This window comes from Balaenoptera ricei, chromosome 19, assembly GCF_028023285.1.
Source record: "Balaenoptera ricei isolate mBalRic1 chromosome 19, mBalRic1.hap2, whole genome shotgun sequence".
Classification (NCBI taxonomy): Eukaryota; Metazoa; Chordata; class Mammalia; order Artiodactyla; family Balaenopteridae; genus Balaenoptera; species Balaenoptera ricei.
This window is the reverse complement of record NC_082657.1, coordinates 54,641,942-54,662,659: the sequence shown is the minus strand read 5'-3', so window position 1 is coordinate 54,662,659 and position 20,718 is coordinate 54,641,942. Positions and strand designations below refer to the sequence as shown.

The following is a 20,718-nucleotide window of genomic DNA, read 5'->3' as shown; positions in this document are numbered from 1 at the left end:
AAGCCCCCGACCTCCGGCCAGGGCCACTGGCTTTTGCAAATGGAAACATGACGCTGGCCCCCGCGTTTGCCCCCTGCCAGGTGTCCTCACATAGACCACTCCTGCCCAGCCTTACAGGAAGCTCGCCCTGAGTGCTCTGAGCTTTCGGAAAGGGAGAGTCAACCCAGGTGGGAAACAAATGCCTATTATCCGCTGTTGTTCCTGTCTTTTTACAGAGAAGAGGCCTCGCTGTATAGATCTCTTCATTTTCATGTGTGCATACAAGGTCACTTTCTCAACCAATCAATAGAACGATCTGAATACACAATTTTCATGTCACAGTGTATTCTGGAATTGAAATACATGGATGGGAACAAGAATAGCAAGGCTTTGAAGAAGTGGCAGCTTGGGTAGGCACATCATTTTATATTGTCTTGTCGTTTGTCTCAAACATATCTGAGGATACAACTGAGATCCCTACCTTCATGGAAAGTCAGAAACAAAAAACAAAGTACTCTGAATGATTTAAGATTTGAATTTTGCCTCTTTTCTTACTAAACGATGTCCAAGATATTTTTCTAAATGTCTCCTAGCGATATTTTCGCAATAGTTTTTTGGGTTTTTTTTCCACTTTAGTTTCCCCTTCTAGCCAAGTCTGCCCACCTCTTCAAGAGGTCAGACTGGTGAAGGATGAATTCTCCAACTGCTGTGTGTTCTTAGACAAGTCACTTAACTCCTCTGTTTCTCCCTCTATGAAACGCAGTCATTAATAACTGCTCTAGCCAATAGGAGTGCCGTAAGGTCCAAAGCCGATCTGTGTATGAAAATTATGTGAACATCTTTAAGGGCTCCAAATGTTTGACTGCATACCATGTCCAGCATACCTCCACTTTTTTTTTTCTTTCAATATACAACTGTTTCACTAACACACTCATGGACATTTTTAATTTTAATGGATGTTTCCCTTTTAAAGTCATCTTTGTTATTAACCCCCTTTAAGAGGATTTGATAGTTATCAGTACATAGATTTCGAGCCTCTATTTTACTATTAGGGTGTTTTGCACATCGCTTTGAATGTTGTAGCTAAAAGAATAAAAGTTAGATTGAAATATTAAACAATTTGGCTAGGCAGAGACATTTTACCGGAATGCTGGCACTTGTTTTCTCAGTATTGAAAAGACCACTATAATAATGAGAGGCAATGCTGAACTAAAAAAAAAAGCTTTGGAAGGAAATAAATTGTACTCAAATCCATATATTAGCTAGCATTTCATTTTTGGAGCTTCACTTGCCTTCTCTGTAAAATGGGCACATTTACAGCAACCTCCAGAACTCCTGAAAGGATTGAGTGCTCGAAGAGACCGGAAACAAAGTTTGTAAGATCCTCAGCAGAGGGTCTGGTTCATGGTAGACCCTCGACAGATATGAACTGCCATCATGATCGCTCAGATGAACGTGTACACATGTACACATGACTGTTATAAATAGTCATGATAATAATAAAAACTAAACTTTCGTATTTATATATTCCCCAATATTTTTGGTTCCACATAAACTAGTCAACTGACATACACAAAACACCAAGGTTAGCTTTCCTCTTTGTCTGCAACCCCTCCAGACCCTAAATTCACTGCAATATAAAAAATCCTTAATCTATTTAGAACTCGGTAGAATGTTCAAGAACATAACAAGGATTTCTGGAACCCAGCCTCTAACTGTAACAAACGAGACTGTACCTAACAAATCCCAGGCAACCGGGATTTCACATCGTGGACCTTGCTGAATCTGCCAGCCTCTGTCCCTTGTTTACAGACCCCCTGAGGACACACTTTTCACATTTACTGTGTTTCTTTGGATGGCAACCTATACACCTCTCAATAAATTGTGGTTTGCCTAGGAGCTGACGGGCGCAGAAAGCAAAATTTAATTTGCGGCAATTTATGAGACACACACACGGCAATCTTGGAAACTTTCCTGGGGCTCACTTTATAAATTAACCCCTTATTTCAATATTCTGCAGACTTAGCACAGGCCGGTGTTTGATGGGGACAGTGGTCCAGGTCAGCCTTTTGGGTCTCCTGCTATTTGCTGCCACAATACACGGGCCCCGCTCAGCACAGACTACGCTGATTTACGAGATTTATGAGAAGAGGGAAGTGTTTGCACCTCTTCGTCATTCAGGCCACAGGGTCCCTGGTCTTACTGGGCTCTGTGTGTACTAACTTCCAAACTTCCATAACTGAGGCACATGCGAAAGCCAGAGTGTGGGATGCGTGTGTGGGCAGCGTTTGGATTTGACTGAAGATGGCTTCATTCATTCACTCATTCATTCATTCAACCAGAATGTTTGGCAAAAGCCAAAGGGATACAAAACAGAGAGAGATGCAATACCTGGCCTCAAAGAGTGTATATTCTGCCTGTATGTTACGGTAGGAAAAGCATGAAATTTATGAGCCAGCAGAGCTTGACTGCAGGGCTGCCTCTTCCACTTATGAGCTGTGTGATTCTGGGTAACTTCCCGATTCTCTTAAGCCTCAGTGTCATCGTCTGCAAAATGGGTACCATCCTACCCAATTTCACAGAGGATGCATTGAGGAAATGATGCTCAGGAAATTGCTGTGAAAACTCTAAGTAGCATACAAGCGTTCAAGACTCTTACACATGTGCCAGCAATACACAGGAGGAAGGAACACAGCGGGCAGTAAAGGAACAAAAGAGAAGTCAATGAAAATCAGACACAGGAGTGGAGAGCCTAGTGGGGTTATTCTAACTAGGTGGTCCTCGTTGTAAGTTGTGCGTACTGTAACCCGATTTTCTTTCCTCGCAGTAAAGAAGAATGTGGAGGAAGAGGAATAGGACGCAGGGGAAAGAGGAGGAGATGGCCAGACCGCTAAGTGGAAGAGAGAATCATGTCCATGTCGGAGGAAGAAGCAGTGGACTAAAAAGCGTGTGAACTGAGAATTGGTGTGAAAAGAGGAAAAACAATAAAAAGAGAAACTGCTGACCCCAGTCGCTTTGTTTTCCTAGATCCCACCAATGCTCAACTGAAGACTCTGAGGGTGGGACCCACCACACTGTCCAATGCAGTGATTCTTCATGGCAAGCTTCTTCCTCTCGGGGCGGGGTGGGGGGGGTGCGGGGATAAAATAAAATTGATGATTTCAAAAGCTACTGCTGTAATGGTTATAAGTGGGTGGAATCGGTCTTTGGAGAACTTCTCTAAGGAATACGATCAGGGGAGTTCAAGGTTCCCTCCCTGACGTTATCACCTCTGCTCACTTGCTGGCTTCTGTGACCCCACCGTTAAAGATGGACTCCTCTGGGGTGTCCATGTTCCAATCACAACCACTCCAGAAAAGGCGACGACTTTTCTGATGCAGAGGGAAGGGATGGCTGCATTTCCCCACACTTCATGCCTCTGCCAACAGCTGAACCAGTGAACCTATCAGGTGTCCATGAGAGCCAGTGGACTGAAGTAGCAGATTGTGGTGATTTTAAAATACGCCAACAAGTCCCTGGATAGCCCTCCCTTCAGTGTGGAGCCAGTTTCCCCTCTCCTTAAGCACAGTCTTTAGTGGCTCTTTTCCAGTGACTAGATGCAGATGAAGATGTAGTGTCTGACAACGTGTGATGTCCGAGGTGAGCGTCTAAAAGGCATTGGAGGGACTTCCCTGGTGGTCCAGTGGGTAGGACTCCGCGCTCCAAATGCAGGGGGCCCGGGTTCAATCCCTGGTCGGGGAACTAGATCCCGCATGCATGCCGCAACTAAGAAGCCCGCATGCCGCAACTAAGACCCAGCACAGCCTAAATAAATGTTTTTATTTTTATATATATATAAATTATATATATATATATTTAAAAAAAAGGGTGTTGGAGCTTCGTCCTCAAACTCTCTCTGAGATCACCCACTTGGCCAACTGCTGTATTGTGAGGATGCCCAAGCATCACCATGGAGAGGCCCACACGGTGAAGAACTGAGTCCTCCTGCCCAAAGCCATGTGTGTGCGCCATTTTGGATGTGAAACCAACAGCCCATGAAGCCTTGAGAGACCACAGCCCCAGCCAACAGCTTGACTGCAACTTCACGAGAGACCCCCAAGGCAAAGCCAGCTATCTAAGCTACACCCTAATTTCTGACCCACGGAAGCTATAAGATATTAAATGTTTATTGCTTTAAACCATGAAGTTTTGGGGGGTAACTTGTTAGGTAGCAATAGATAACTGCTACAAAGACCTAGGAATGAGTGCATGAATCCAGGAAAGAGAGACAGAAGTAACCCAAACAGCTAACCCTGAAAACAAGATTAGAGGAAGGCCATTCAAGAAACAAAAGTTACATCAGGATCAACTATGTTAGAACCTGCCAAGTGTGATTCTCTCTCCCTACCAGCTCCTGCATCTTCTAGGACATTCTATTCTAGGGCTGGGAATGGAGTGCAACAGATAGGTGCTCACTTAAAGCTTCTGGATGTAATTCTAGTAATTGTTATTTTTGCAAACATTATTATGTCCAGGGATTATGCTTCAGGCTTTTTAAGATTTTTCTTTTTTGATCCTCTCAATGCTCCTGAAAATGTAGCTAGCATTATGATCACACTTTCAAAGACAAGAAAATAAATTCAGGAAGAGAAAGTTTAAGGGATCTGCCCAAGGTCTCATAACCTAATAGTGTGCAGCCCCTGTCCTACCGTGGAGGTCATGGACGCCGGCACTGCGCAGCTGGGGACATGCACCTGGCTTCCCAGGTGGGGTACCAGTGTACTTCAGGCTACAGGATAAACTCAGTGCATCTTCTGATAAACTCAGAGCATCAGTGTTCCTCACAGCTAAGCAAATTAAAACTTCATTTTTACATTTATGTGAACATAGATATCTCCAGTGGAATGCAAACTTCCCCTGAAGCTTTTAAGATAAATCGTAGAGGTTCACAGTGGGCTACTTTCGGGGGTGTCCCAGACCCCCAGGAGCGCATGTGCAGTCTCTGTTGAAAGGGCCGACTGAGGCACAGCTTGTAGAGCAGGAAATGAAGGCTGGATAGGGGACGTGACCTCCAAAGTCACAGAACTGGCGATTAGAAAGCTGGGGTTCTCAGCCTCCACCTCCTGGCTGAGTCCCATCTCTCCAGGCCCCTCCAGCAGCCAGGCTGCAGCAGCTGCAAGGTCTGAGGGGCTTGGAGCAAAGCCCCTCCTTCTCACACAGTCTTCACTCCCCAAATACCACATCCTGCCCTCCCCTGCGACAAGCACTGTGATTACTGCTGCATCATTAGTGCCCTCAGAGAAAACACGGTTTCCAGACATTCCTAAACGTGTTTGCAATGACCGCAATGGCCCTTTTGATAAATAATTGAAGAAGAGGCGCCTGACCTGGAGGCTGCAGGGGGTAAGGATGGGACTGGAGGAGGAGGCCAGCAAGCTCTGCGAACAGAAAGCGTCATTTACAGTGGCGAGGAGGCAAGGCGCTCTCTGACCCCCAGGGGGCCCTGAGCTGCTCAGATGTTCCCTCCAATACAAGCTGATGCCATCCCGTTCGGCCAAATCGACCTGAACAGCCCAGAAAGCGCAGCCGCACCTGTCAGCCCCAATCGGCGCTGCGGAAATTTTGTTAGTAAAATAGATGTACTGAGATTCAATTTTTCGATTGTCTGAAGGCTTAATTTAGTGACCTTGGAGAATAAGTCCTAGAGGTGAAAGAAGACACTGGGAATCTGCCTGGAGGGGGGGTGGAGTGGGGACAGGGCTTCCCTGGTAATGGGTAATTTGTTTACTCTCATTCTCAGGCCTCTTTGGGAAGCTGCGAAAATAGTCAGATAGGCAGTACCATTTTCTTAATGAAAAAATCAAAAATCAAAAAGGCACAGAGGGTTGGGGAGATATGAGACAGAGAGAGAGAGAGAGAGAGAGAGATAGGGAGAGACGGAGAGGGAGAGATTATCAGCCATGCTGTGCTACTTCCTTAAGAGCAAGTAGACATTAAGATAATATATATACACATATGCATGGATGTACTTATAAACAGACAGACAGAGATACGTTGACTGGGAAATTTTTAAACATACACGAAAGGAGAGAAAATAATAACCCCACAGAGCTGTCTATCATCTAGATACAAAAATTACTATGACGTTGACACTGCTTCCGTCCTTCCTTCCTTTCTGCCTTCTTCTCCCTCTTTGCTTCACCCCTTCCCCTCCTTCTCCTTATTCTTTTGTTGTTATTATAGCTGCTGTCACTGCTGCTGCTGAAGTATTTTAGGGTAAGCCCCATGTCGGATGGTATTTTGAGGAGGCTAGGTCGCTCTGGTACCCACCAGGGTTACTTATTCACAACCCAATCCAAAGAAAGATGCGCACGGGATGGAGGGGGTTCTGGAAATGGCAGTTCCAATTCTGGCTCCAATCCTCACTTGCTGTGGGACCCTGAGATACTCTCCACCTCTCTGAGTCTCAATTTCCTTTGAGTGGAAAGGATCGTGGCTTGTACACCTGTCGGGGGGACTGAATGAAATGATTCTGTGTACGAAAAATGCCACCTACCATCTCGGTAAACAAAGGAGGCTGCAGTCATCAGCCATCGCAGCCACCCTCGATGGTGCACCCCGGGGAGACCCAGGATGAGAAAGCACAGGATGGATGGTGGCCCCAGAGAGCTGAGGTGCACATCGAAGGAATGATTTCAGTGAGCCGGGACTCTTGCATCTTCCCATACAGAGAAAAGTGCTAAATTCCTTAACTCAAGATGTCTGGTTTTCTTTAATTGATAGTCATCTTCTGATGTTCCGTCTACCTGGTCTTTGTTGCAAAAACTCCTACATATCCTGGCTGCTCCCTGACCTCTTTGGGACAACCTCTCAGAGCGATCTGAGATGCTGTGTCCCGGGCTTAAGTCCTCAGTTTTGTCCGCCGAATAAAACATAACTCTCAACTTTTAGGTTGTGAATTTTTTTTTCGGTCAATTCCAAAATCCTCGGTGTGGAATCTGGTCCAGGTGAAGGGGATGGTTATCTGTTCATTTTTGCTGCTTGTGCCCCACACGGTTCCAATGATCCTCAGCCTGGGCCTCTAGAAAATCCTTTAGACCATGAACGGGCAAACTTTTCCTACACAGAGCTAAACAGTAAACATTTTGGGTGGGCGATCTCTGCTAAAACTACTCAACGTTGTTATTGTAGCTTGAAGAGTAGACAAAAGGTAGCCAATCAGGCAAGGCTGTGTTCTAATAACAATATGTTTTAAAAAGGGGAGCCAGCTGGATTTGGCCCTCGGGCCATAGTTTGCTGACCCTTTTCTCTAGATCAGCTTTACTCAAGACGTAATCTGTGTATCACTGGCAGGAGAATCCCGTGCTGCTTGTTAAACACGCAGATCCCCGGGTCCCATCCTGGATCGACTACATTTTACAGCATCTTTGAGATGAGGTCTGAGAAACGGCCCCCAAGCAATCCTGAAGCAAGTGAAGTTTGAGAACCCCTGTTCTAGTCTGACTTGGAACCCGTGTCCCTTGGTAGGTCTGCCAGACCTGGAAATAAAACCGAGGAGGAGGAAAGTGTGAAATAAAACAGGCTTTCCTAGGGCTCAATTCTCCTCCTTGATTCATAACTGGCTCGACCGAGCATCCAGTGTTCTCGGGATGCTATCACCGTAGGTCACTGAGTACGCGGGACAGGAGCAAGCCTTTTTGCTCGTCCCTCGGGCTCAGAACTCAGTGGGCAGACAAACAGAAACAGGAGCCTGGGGCGTGCCGGGACCGGGAACTCAGGGAACGAATCTAAGGGAAGACACGTGATCACGGGATGCTCTGGGGGTCGGGGAGCAGGGAGAGGGGTGGCCGATGTCAAGAGAGCTGGGAGGATTGCTCAGCAAGACTTAGATCGGCCTGAGCTTCCGATTTAACACACGCCATGGGACACGTGCTGAGCATCGCTTCGAGCGCATCGCAAGTATTAACTTGCTTTGCTCCCCGTGGAAACACATGAGGTGGGTGCTATTACGGTCCCCATTTCCAGGATAAGAAAACGGACGCCCAGAAAGGTTGAGTAACTTGCCCAAGGTTACACAGAACAGCGATTTGAACCCAGCAGCTCTGCTGCAGGATACACAGGATGTTAATTCCCACATCATACATATTTCTCACAAAAGCACTGCTCATGTGAATCAAGGGAGCCCTGATTTAGCCAGGACGAGATCACTGCTCAGAAATTATACCCCGTCCCCTTCCTCTGTATTGGAATATCCGGAGGCTCGCCCGCCATGCCTTCTTCCCGAAGAGCAAGCCTGGCCCTGGTTCCACCAAGTTCCAGGCCCACTCCCAGGCCTTCTCGAAGCCCTGCAGTAGCTGCCCCTCCAGCCGTTGGGGTCAGGGCACACTCTCATTTGCTAACCCTCTGAGCCTCCTATAAGCCTGGGGTAGCATGGCAAGGGGGAAGAGAGCCAAGGGTTTAAATCCCAGCTTTGCAATCCATGGCTCTGTAGCTTTGGAAAATTCCTTAACCTCCAGGGCTCTTGACTGCCTTATCTATGAAATGGGGAGAACCACATCTACATTTTAGGATTAAAGAGAAGTAGGTGTACAGAACGCACAAAATGCCGCTCAGAGGACAGAGGCAGGATCACCTCTGACACTTGGTTTCAAATCCAGCTCTGAGTTCCAAATTGCTCATTTGTAAAATAGAATTAATAATAGTACCCACTTCAGAAGGTATGGGGATTAGAGACAATGATGGTAGCAACAATTAATAAAAGATAACTGGCATACAATATGGTATGGGAATTAATAGTGCAGGGTTTGGCATGTAGTATAGATTATACTGTGTTTATTATTCATACGTGTCTAATTACGTTTGGCACATAGTAGGACCTTAATAAATACGATGTACTGTTATAAATCAAATTACTATATATAATTATACAGTAAGGGTAACTAAAAGTGCCCAGTGTCGTGCTGGGCGTATTTAGACACCCTACAGATTGCAGATAACGGTCACAATGATGGTGATGGTGTCAGAAGTCTGTGCTAGCAGGCGTTGCCCTAAATGTCGGTCCTAACCCTCTTCCGCTTCCCTCTCACCCCCAGCCTCCTCCACCCACAGGAATGACTGCCGGTTTTGCGTCCCAGTTCTGACCTCGCCTCTGGATCCAAACTGTCCTCTCTGGAGGCTGCTCTTTTGTTGTCATCATCTTTGCCACTGTGACAGGGAGCAGGAGATAGGCCTTGCTGTCCCCAGGCCCCCGGTGGGGCATTCAGATTAGATTAGCCGGTGGCCCTCTTTCCCTACTGTCACTGGCTGCCTCGTGTATTGTTGGCAGGGGTGTCATTAAGGCCTCATGGCCTGAGGAGCTAATAGAGACACCAGGACTTCCCCGGTTGCCAACGCCTGCAGCAGTTTGCACCTAGTGACACCCAGGAGCTAATTCCCCTTGTGACCTGACAATTTCCACTTCAACTCTGTCCCTCAACATGTCAGCCAGCCCAGTCCCCTCACTGATAGATAAATCCGCCCAGAGCCCGGGCCTAACAGGGAGGCAGGGATGTGCCTGGCTCCTGTCCTAAACTAACAGCACAGACTGGTGGATGTGGCTTCTACCTGTTCTCTTAGACCTCACTTTTCCGGGTCCTTTCAAGCCCTGGAGTCTCCCTGCCGGAAAATGGAGCCAGAGGAGTGTTGGGGGGAAAAATGTGGATGACAGAGGAGGGTCTTAGAAATTATACACCTGGCCCTGGAGTCACGCAAACCCCAGCTCCACCACTTTCTCAGTGACTTTATGCTGCTGACCTTTACTATCCTCATCTGTAAAATGGGCTTGAACATCACGCCTTCCCTCCAAAGACTGCTCTGATGTAATTGCCAGTGCTCGACCAGTGTCAGTTCTCACTGTTTCAGCACATCAGCCATTCTGGTCATCATTTATTTACCCTTTCCAACGATGCTGATGTGCTCTGCAGATAAATCTGCTGGAGCCGCACAGAGAGGCAGGCTGGGGTCCTGAAAGGACAGCCTCGGGGTCAAATCTCCCAGTGAAGCTATTTATCACGAGCTCTCCGGTTCCCCTGCCGCCATCTGTAAAATGGGGGAAAGCACTTGAACCTGGCTGGCTAGGCGTAACGACGGAAGCGACGTACCTAAAAACACTTAGCTTAGTGTCTGGAGCATCGCGAGTGCTTGACGATTCCACTTAAAGAGAAAAACAGACCGGGGAAGAGAGACAAATAGCGAAGGCAAGGAATCCATTGAAGTGGGTAGTCTTATATATTTCACACCAGCATCCTCTTGGCTGTCCTTAAATGCACACATTTGCAGGAATATATGCACACACTTATGTTATCTCCCTGACACCAGGGGCCAGGTCTGTTTTACCAAACATGGTCTATTATGCCCCCGGGGAGGCCTTTCTCCCACATTTGTCCAAAGAGAGGAGTATCTCTGGAATGATGTATGTGATCATGTGGACAGGTGACTCTCTCCTTCTGTGGCACCCCGGCACGTGGGTCACCACGGCTAACATGGCTTCCCTTAACCCACGGCTAAGGGAAGCAGGCGATGGTGGCTTCCCTTACATCTTTCTACGTTAGGAAGCACTTGCCTCCCGTTTCAACGTGGAACAGCGGGATGGCATGGGATTCCTCATTCACAACGGCCACCGCACTCCAATCGTGTGATCAATTGAGCCTCTCCCCCACCTCAACCCCCCACTGCCCAGCTGCTCCGGCTGCAGAATGCAAAAGTCTGCAGCATCATTAAGGCCCTTCTACACAGCAGCGACCAAGGGCCGACCCTGCGACCATTTCCACCATTAGATTTGAATGACCCTGGCAGCAGGGCTGAAAGGCCGGAGTATTAATTCACAGAGAACCACAAGCCCAATTTAAGATTTAATTTGAGATAACGAAGAGCTACTGAAAGTGTATTCAAACTTCTAAGCGTGCAAGGAAAGGCCTTTCCCTGTTTTCGGAGTTGAATATGAATCCAATCTCTCTTTAACAGAATTTATTCACAAATTTACAAACAACGTGCAAGCTTCCTTTTCTTTTTTTCCAGTTCCTTTTGCTTAATCGAGCCCCCTTATGATGTTTCTTTTTGGTACCCCCCCTTTTTTTTTTCCTCTCCCTTCCTAATTTGCAAATGGCTGCCCTCGAGGGATTACTTTTCAATTTGATTACATCCTTGAAGAGAAAACAGGTTTCTTTAGGTATCTCCCCCAGCATTCTGGTTCCCTTGGATCCCAACTTAAATATGCTAAGTATCTGTTCAACAGTGATGCTGTCCTATAAAAATTTTTGGCCCCGCAGTGGAACTCCCTGAGAGGTAAAGCGACGGAAGAATGTAAAACGCTATGCCACCCATTCGGAAATCTGTGCTTCTAGGTTCTGGTGTATGTCTAGACTCTGAAGATTTTATTTCTAAAATATTTACAGTTCTAGGTGGAGATGGGAATGGTATGGTTTGGACTCAGAAGCCTGAACCTTAGATGGTATTTACTGAGCATCTATGTTGCGTCTGGCAGTGTTCTGGGTACTTTGCATTTTCTCAAAGATTCAGTCAAGCTTTAGAAATAGAGACACTTGCATTGAAGCCCTACCTTCCCCCAGGCCTCTTTTCTTTGTCTGTGAAAAGCCACATACCTTGGTGCGTCCCAAAGGCAACTTTGAAAGCTATAAACATATAAACACACGGGTGCAAGAATACCGCTGGTCACCTGAGCTTGACCCTGTGACATTGTTGGAAATGAATAACCCTGCCTTGCAAACATTCTGGTCACTGTTAAGATGAGACAAGGGGCAAAGGCAAGGACCACAGCAATTCGCAATCCTGCCGCTGGTTTGCTTTATCTGTCTTCGGGTTTTCAAAAGGAGAAGCCACGGGGTTGGCGGCGGGTGGAGGGAGGGGGCACGGAAGGCCAGGCACGGCTGGTTTCCAGCTCCGCCTCCCCTGTGACTAGCTGTGTGACCTGCGGCAAGTCAGCCTGCACTTCTGCGCCTCAGTTTCCTTCTTTTATTCGTCTTCTGCTCTTCAGATACAGAGGAGGCTCACCATGAGGGATGTGTGGGTAGAGGTTAAACCACAACTCCTGACTCGCAAAAGATGCATAGGAAAAAAGGCTGAGAGGAATGACGCACACACCTGTAAGGCAGCGTAGTGAGTTGAACAGTGTTTCCCCAAATTCACGTTCATTCCGAACCTCGGAATGCGACTTTATTTGGAAACAGGGTCTTTGTGGACGGAGTTAAGACAAAGATCAAGATGAGATTATACTGGATTAAGGGCGGTCCTAAGTCCAATGACTTGGTGTCCTTATAAGAGACTGAAAAGGACACACAGGGACACAGAGATGAAGGTCATGTGAGGATTGAGGCAAAGACTGGAGTGATGTGTCTACAAGCCACGGGCTGCCGGCAACCACCAGAAGCTGGGAGAGAGGCATGGAAGACATCCTCAGAGCCTCCAGAAAAAAAGACCAACCCTGCCACTACCTTGATTTTGCATTTCTGGCCTCCTGAACTGTGAGACGGTTAACTCCTGTTGTTTAGGCCACCTAGCTTGTGGTAACTTGTGATGGCAGCCCGAGGAAGCTCACAGAGGTGGTATGGTTTGTTCTGATATTATAACACGAGGCGCTTCCCTGGGCAAAGGCCCGGTGTTTTTATTTTCACTGAAGTTCTCGGCATATTTTGGGGTGGAGGGTGGCAGATGTACAGTAATCCTGCCCCAATGATCCCAAGAGAAACTGCCTAGGTTTTCTTGGCAGTCGGTGGTCAACTTTCCTAATAGCAGTGGGACTTAGAATTTTCTGAGTAGAATTTCTCAGATTGACAGTATGGAACATTTTTTTTTTAAGGGTGGAACAGTGAGTTAGGAGTAACAAGCTGTCCCCAGACAATACCCTTGGGTCTTATGTGACTCCATCATTACGTCCTGCATACTGACGGGCCACTTTCACTGGTCTCGGGCGGGCAGAGCTGGAGGTGCCCAGAGCTTTGGGTCACAGGTGGGAAAGAAGATTACTGCACTGCACACTCGGCTTTTTTGGCCTTAAGACTACAGGCCGTCATTACTGCTCCTGTTCGATTTCAGCACTTAGGCTTAACCGGCTGGGGGCTTCCCTTATGCTTCTTTCCAGCGGGCACTGGATCTCTGTGCATCCTGAGAGCCCACGAGGGTGCCAGGTCCACAACAGGTGCTCATAACGATCACAGGAACGATAAAGGTTACAGTAGGATATAAATCAGAAGAAAAAGGCCTGACTTGCATTATCTTCTTTCTGCCACACTGACACCTTACCACCCCCATTTTACTGAGGTTGCCACCCAACCGAGAGCAACACAGAAATAAATAAATCACCAGTCTAGCTAAGAAGTTGCAGACCCAGGGTTGAGTTCAAGTCTCACGGATTTACAAGCCTGAACCCTGAATCATCATCAGACATGCCTCCAAGGTTTCGCTTAAGGATGAAAAGGCCGGGGATTTGTGGCCCTCGGGCATGTTGGGGTCACCAAAGACATTTAGTGACATAAATAAATGGTGGCTAATTGGACCTCTCATGACAACGACTTCCCTGCTGAGCTTGGTCCGTTTTACCCGGGGAACCAGACAAGGCCGAGAAGATGTAAGAGAAGCCAGTGGAGCCTGTAGATGCCAGCCCACTGGGTGGGGCTGCAGAAGAGTGACGCCTGTTATAGAATGGTTTGCACTTAATTTTCACAACAGCCCTCAATCCTAGAGCTGAGCACTCCGAGACTTAGAGAGATTAGTGAGTGACTTGCCCAGAGACATTCCATTAAGGGACCAGATGCCAGCCCAGGCTTCCTGACTCGGCTCTTAACCCACACACTTAACCTCCACTTTACATGCCCTCTCTGCATGCTAATGCGTTTCTGCCAATCTTCTCACTTAGACTTCAACAACCTTTGGAATTAAGTATGACTAGCTCCATTTTAGAGAAGAAGAAACTAAGGCCCCATACACTTAATGAGTTGACTGGAAAGCTAGTGATAACGCCGAAGGGATAACGCCGAAACCCAGGACTGCCTGGATTCAGGGCTTTCTACTGTACTTCAAGGCTTGGATCAACAAGGGCTTCAGACCAGCTCACAACTACCGTAATCCACAGAGGAGGGTTTTATGTGCTGGGGGAGGCGATGGTGTGGGAGGGTAGGGGTGGGGCAGGAGCTGGATGTACCCAGGCTGGAAAGGAGGTGATGGCTGGTGTGTGGCCCAGATCTCCCTTCCAGGAAGGCCTGTGGCCTTCAGGCGTCAAGCCCTTCAGGAGTGCCTGAAATGCAGAGAGACACGTCCTTCCTAGGGCAAGCTCACATCCTTCCTGGGGCAGTCTACACAATGACTAGTCGAGGCAGGGGGATACCAGCCCAAGGGGTGTTGACACTGATGGGCCCTCTCAGTTCCAGAGCCCTCCACGAGGTTGGCTGGGCCCCTTGTCCGGCTGCATCTCAGCTCAACTTCTCCCTCTGTTCATGCCAGCTTCATTCCACAGGTGCTGACCCTAAGAAAAGTTCTGCAAGCAAAACTTCCCCTCTGAGTCAGCTCCCTGGAAAACCCAATGAGAAGCTTTCTCATTTCTAAACAAAACCGTCAGTGATGAGAAGAACAGGCTGGGACCTGGGGAGTTCCTGGGAGTTTTAGGAGGAAGCCGGGAGAAGACGGAGCCCGTCTGAGCAGAGCCCGTTTACCCGCACGCGGAGACTCATCACCGACGCCCGCAAGTGCAGGACTTAACAGGGGCTGCACTTGAACTTCTTTGTTGACATAATTAGTGCTGGCTCCAAGCAAGAGGTTTTGTAGCCAACTTGGCGTGGGTATGTGAGTCTTGACTGGCAAATTTGCAGCAAAGTTCAGCCAAGTTCTATATCTATTTTGTCGTGCGCCTTATGCGCATCTAAAGAAGCCAAGTCTTCCGATAGATTTTCAGTTTTATGGTTGTTGGGAGCTGAAGATATTAGCTCTTTAAGTGGACAAATGCTTCTGGCAGGCCAGGCTGCGCTCGGAGGAGGAGAAATACCTGCAGGTTCCTCCGAAAATTAATGTAATAAGATGCATTAATCAGAACTCTATCAAGTCTCCACACTTGGCCTGGGCTTAAGAGGCAATACTTTGAAATTGCAGTTGGCTAAGCTTCCCTATTCTTTGCAAATCAGAATTGAAAAAAAAAGAAAAGAAACAGAGCTAATGTTTAAGAAAAACCGGCAATGGGAAAAAGGTTTAAGCAACTTTTAATTCCTTAGCTCCACTAGGGGCTACAGAGGGCTCTGGACGATTTGACCTTTGCATTTCCACAAAGTTACTCCAGGCTGGCGTCAGAAACTGTTGGTCAGACCCCAAGCCCGCTCAGGATTGGTTTGGACCAGTGTCTTGGGCCCAGGTTATTTACTTGTTGGTTTCTGGCTGACAGTAACTTATTTCAGGGCTTGCAGTGGCATCTTGGCTATTTGTTGCCTTCAGATGTTTGCAACCAGGTGATGAGAAATTTTGGAAGCTAAAATAGATGACACAGATGAGAACATCGGAACTGCATGACTTTTGTCTTAAACGTTACCTTCTCAGGAACCCAAAAAACATCGAGCCGCAGACTCAGAGCCAATACCAATTTCTTCCCAGTGGCTGTATGCTTTTAGGTGACACTCTACAATTTAAAGTGACATAACAGTGCCCTGAACATTGTACTGCAATTTGGTTGTGCTTTTAACGGGACACAGCTACATCTGTATTTACTATTATAACTCAATACCCAAGAGATGAATATTTTTAGAGACAAAGGGCCAGGCTTTTGTGGAAACATTTTTTTCCCTTTTGTATCAAAAAAAAAAAAAAAGTGGAAAAAGAACGTGGCTCCTTCTCGTCTGGTAGACTTTAGTAATTGGCAGGATTTTGAGTAAGCTCTTTCAAGAGCCCTCCATTTCTATTTTCACATTAAACACACTTGCAATATCTATTAAAAGCCCAAATACTGAAGCACACACCAGGACTACCAATGAACTTACATCTGGAGTCCTCGATATATCAAGAGAGATGAAGTGAGCATTCATATAGTTTTATTTCTTTGGGAACGCAGAGTCGGAAGAGAAGAGGGTGCCTCTTTCTCTTGCCTCCTGGACCTGGCCGGTGTCCCCCATTTTATATCAATTCTATATCCAAGGTTTTTAGCAGAAGGGGTCAAGTTCAGAATTTGATTAAAACAACGAATACTGGATTCTGCCTTCAGCTCAGGGAGTATTTCCATTCAAGCCTGGGGGATTCCACAGGGCAAAGGCAGGACAGACGCGTGGGTATTTCTGCCCTGTTCTGGCTGGGACCCCATGGCCTTACAGGTGGAAGATGATTGAGCAACATCCTAGGAAGGACAGGCGAGGTCACCCAGGGGACTTGGGAACATCTGGAAGAGAGCAGGGCCAGTGAGTGGGTTGGGGAGGGAGTCTCTGGGCCCCGAAGAGATCTTCAAAGTCATTCTCAAGGTTACATTTGGGTGCAGACAGAGCCAGATGTGAGCGTGGACTTGTAGCCGGCCATGCAGCAGAATGAAGGTCATTTAAACACAGGCAGCGGAGGTGTGCCTGCACTTGCCCTTGGCCTCAGACCGACAGTTGCACATCTAGCTCTTTAGCTCCTTTCCAGATTTCTTTAAAAGAACAGGAAGGAGAGAGAGGATGGAGGCCCGGGGGGAGAAAAAGGAGTCATAGCTCAGTGGAAGTCCTCTCTCAGAGTCTCTCCCACCCCCAGAGATGGGTGTTTTGGATGAAAGTTTATACACTGGGCAAAGACAGGTCATGGGCTGAGATCTCAAACCATATCCATTGGTCAGGGTCCTGCAAGGACACAGATGCAAGCTCAAAATGGTAAGTTGAGGAGCATTCAGGAAAGGCGCTCTTTGCAAAGGTAGGTGCAGGGTCTCAGGAACTAGTGAGGTTTCATGCAGTGTCCTGGGTTTAGTAAGAGGAGGAAGAGCTGCCCGCCCTTGCCAGCTGAACCGGAGGGAACCTTCTATGGAGGGAGGTGGCCCACACATACCCTGCCAGGGAGTAAGCCTGGGGTTTGAACAGCCTCCTCTGGCTTTGTCTGAACTCCTGTTGGTGCACATCATTGTGAAATCTGACCTGAGGATGAGGGCAAGAGAGACCAATGAGCTCAGCCTCCCCAGACACTGCGGCAGGGTAGGAGGGATCTGGAGAGGACGAAGATAACCAGGGCATAAACCAAACGCTGGAGGGCCTTTGCGGGTCTCAAGGGCCCTGCTGCAAGGGCAAATGAGAGGTCAAGTTTGAGGACATGGCCCGCGTTTCCCCAAATTCAACCAGGAAACCTTGGCTGTGATGCTTTATATACTAACAAGCCAAATCAGGTGTTATATGAAGGTAGAACTTTTTTCCCCAAAATATCTGATTTGGAAACCTCTAGCCTAGATGTTTTCTCTGGTTTCTTGCAGGTTTGCAGTGCACGATTCCATAGAAAGAACAGGACATAACCTAGAGTGTGCATCTCAGAATCACGCATGTCAGCAAAGAGCACGGATGCTTTTTATCCAAACCATGGCTGCAAACCCTTTTGTTTGGTACATACATGGAAAAGCCAACATTTTGAAGTAGAGGCTTATTTAAAATTTTTTTTCAAGAGAGGCCACCACATCTTGCCAGTTTTATTTGTCAGTGGGACATAGGAGATCTGAGGAAGAGAGAAAAAATATTAACTAATTTTTTGAACATAGTTCCTTTGAATTAAAATGGAAAACAAATATTTGTTTCAAGACTTTTAGGAAAAGAGAGATAGTGCAACAGGAGGATAAAAAAGGTGAAAGAGGGATGGGAAATCAAACGCCATGAAGAAGAAAAATTATTGCCTGAAAAACACACACAGTGGAGGCACGTTTTTGCTGAAATTTCTAGGAAAAAGGGCTGGAATGGCTTCTCAGTAACTGACTCCTCTGGCCGGCAGGGAGGGTCCAGCCAAGCTCAATGACCTCCTGTGAAGGCACTTTGTTGGGCACAGAAATCTAAAGCATGTGTGCCAGGGCGGTGTTATTCAGGGAAGATATTCAATCAAGAGGACAAAAGGAAACCAAGGGGGCTGTAAAAGCACCTGCAGGTGGGAAGGAGCAGACCAGCCTCGGGAAGGTGAAACTGGGGGCCTCTAGCTTTTCTAATCTAGATAAATGACTTGCTCAGGCGAGCAGCTACAAACTTGCCAAACGTGCTGACCGCCTGAAATTAGCAAAGGTGGTGACTAAGGAAGGAAGAAAAATATAAAACGAGCTGAGTCTAAAGGAGCTCGGTCTGAATGTATGACAAATGAAATTAACGGCGGGGCGGCAAAGAGAAAGCAACAAGTATCAGGGAGTAGAAAACACACGCGGAAGGAACGTGATTGATCTCCAAGGAGGCTTTTGTGGTTGTGGATGAGACCTTGGGATCACGACAGACACACGCACTTGCACACGCACGCACAAACCCACCCCCGCCCCATTCCCACACCCATGCGCACAGCACAGCTGAGCACGGCAGAGCTGCGGGGGCATAATTATATCTCTTTTAACCAGGACAATATAAGTGTCCCCAGAAATGAGAATAGATTATCCTGGACTCTGGCAAAACTCAGCTCGAGCATCACACTCCGTTCTCGTCATCACCTTATAAAAATGTTACCAATCTAACACTTGAAAGGTATGAGGAAAAGCACAGAGGCTGATTCTCAGATTTAAAAGTCTGAGCGTCCTTAAAAGGGCTGGTTATGTACAGCTTAGGAGGGAAGAAAAAAGGAAGGGGGGATGGGGAGGGAAGGGGAGGGAAGGGGAGGGGAGGGGAAAGCATTTAGGACCTGAAATATTTGTGGTGTACATGAATCTATGACAGCAAAATAGCAAAAATCAGAAGCGATATTAAAGGTAAATTTGAGTAGCTGAATTTTTTTTTCCAAAAAAACTTAAGTATCAACTAATTATGGAGAGCAAAAGATGTGTATACAAACAGCAACCAAAACAAAACAATACAAAAACAAAAAACCCTAACAAAAAACTCACTAGCAACTCAGTATTTTCCTCCAACACGATGGAAATAATAGACTAGAATACATTTACCCATTGGGATAGATTCCCTAATTGTGTTTCTCTCCAAGATTCATGACAATATTCTTATATTTGATTTTGTTTTTCCATTTTTTTACAACAAATTCAACAGTGAGTCAAAGTCTTTTTAAAAACTAGATGTCTTTAAGAAAAACCATATGGAATGATGGTATGTTCCCCTATCTTATGATTACGATACACTATACATGAAGGCTTTGCTTCATTCCAAGACTTGTTAGTGAGTACTGACTGGATTAGTCAGTCCCTGTGGGTAAGGATCCATCCTTCCATCCTTCCATCCTTCCTTCCTCCCTTCCTTCCTCCTTTCCTCCCTCCCTTCCTTCCTCCCTCCCTCCCTCCCTCCCTTCCTTCCTTCCTTTCTACATATATTTTCAAGAAGTTGTTTGAGATTACAAGAAAACACAAAACCTGCCATTCTGAATCCATGTCAGTTTAAGGGTCTCATAGCCCGGCAGTACCAAGCGATGCGGCTGGGCGTTGAGGTCCTCTGTAATGTTCACCCTCCACAGTGAAACGTTACTCAAATGTCCCCTGACTCCTTTGGCTGTCACCTGGCCTCTTTGGAAGACTGGCAGATGCATTTACAAGTCAAAGCACCCAGCTCCATGCTACATTACCACGCATCAACACCTACTGCATGTTGGGCCCTGTGCTGGCTGGTAGCCTGGGGTTCAAAGAGGATGAGACTCAGTTCCCTTCCTGAGGACCTGATTGTCTACCTGGGGAAATAATGATGAGGGTGACAATGATGGTTTGATGCTACCATTTATTCGGTCATTACTGCTGGCCAGCACTATTCTTTGAAAGGCCCATGCATTCCTCACAACAAGGTAAGTCTTATTATCCTCATGAGTCAGAGGAAAAGATGTAAGCTTACAAAGCTTAAGTAACTTGACTGAATGTTTTCGGATGGATGTTTGTGTCCTCCCCAAATTCATATACTGAAACCCTAACCTCCAAATGTGATGGTATTTGGACGTGGGGCCTTAGACAGGTAATGAGGTTTAGAGGAGGTCATGAGGGTGGGGCCCCCACAGTGCGATTAGCACCCTTATAGGAAGAGGGAGACAGACCAGAGCTCTTTCTCTCCACTATGTGATGACACAGAGAGAAGGCGGCCATTTGCAAGCCAGAAAGAGAGCCCTCACCAGGAGATGAATCTCTTGGCACACTGATCTTGGACTTCCAGCCTCCAGAACTGCGAGAAGTTCATGGCTGTCGTTTAAGCTGCCCAGCCTATGGTGTTTTGTTACAGAAGCCTGAGCTAAGACACCAAGATGACACTTAGGAAGCACAGAGTCAAGAGTCAAACCCAGCTGGCTTGACGCCACCCCATTATATAATGCTGAGATGGCAGAGTATGCATTATCAGAGCAGAAACTACGCTGATACCTGGATTGAGTAGCTTTACTCATTGGCTGTGACATCATCCACTCCGAATGGTTGGTGCTCACCAGTTCAATTGTTAAAAAACCGACTATCTCCCCTTTTGGGAGGCCCTTGGTAAAGAGAGATGCCTCTAGCTCAGCCTTGGATGGTGAACAGGTAAAGATACCTAGATAAGGGGCAGGTCAGCCAGCGAGCAACACTGAGCACGCTGGACAGAGGGAGCAGCCTGAGAAAAGGCATGGAGGGGAGAAAAGAGCAGGAGGCATACA

At 47.0% G+C, this 20,718-nt stretch overlaps 1 protein-coding gene and 1 non-coding gene across 2 annotated transcripts in view; one reads left to right on the top strand and one right to left on the bottom strand.

The window, feature by feature from the left end:
• Positions 1-20,718, bottom strand: part of WWOX (WW domain containing oxidoreductase) — a 967,168-nt gene that overhangs the window by 349,238 nt on the left and 597,212 nt on the right. The window lies entirely within an intron of this gene.
• Positions 3,648-3,720, top strand: TRNAW-CCA (transfer RNA tryptophan (anticodon CCA)). Its single transcript has one exon. It is a non-coding gene; the product is annotated as a tRNA-Trp (tRNA).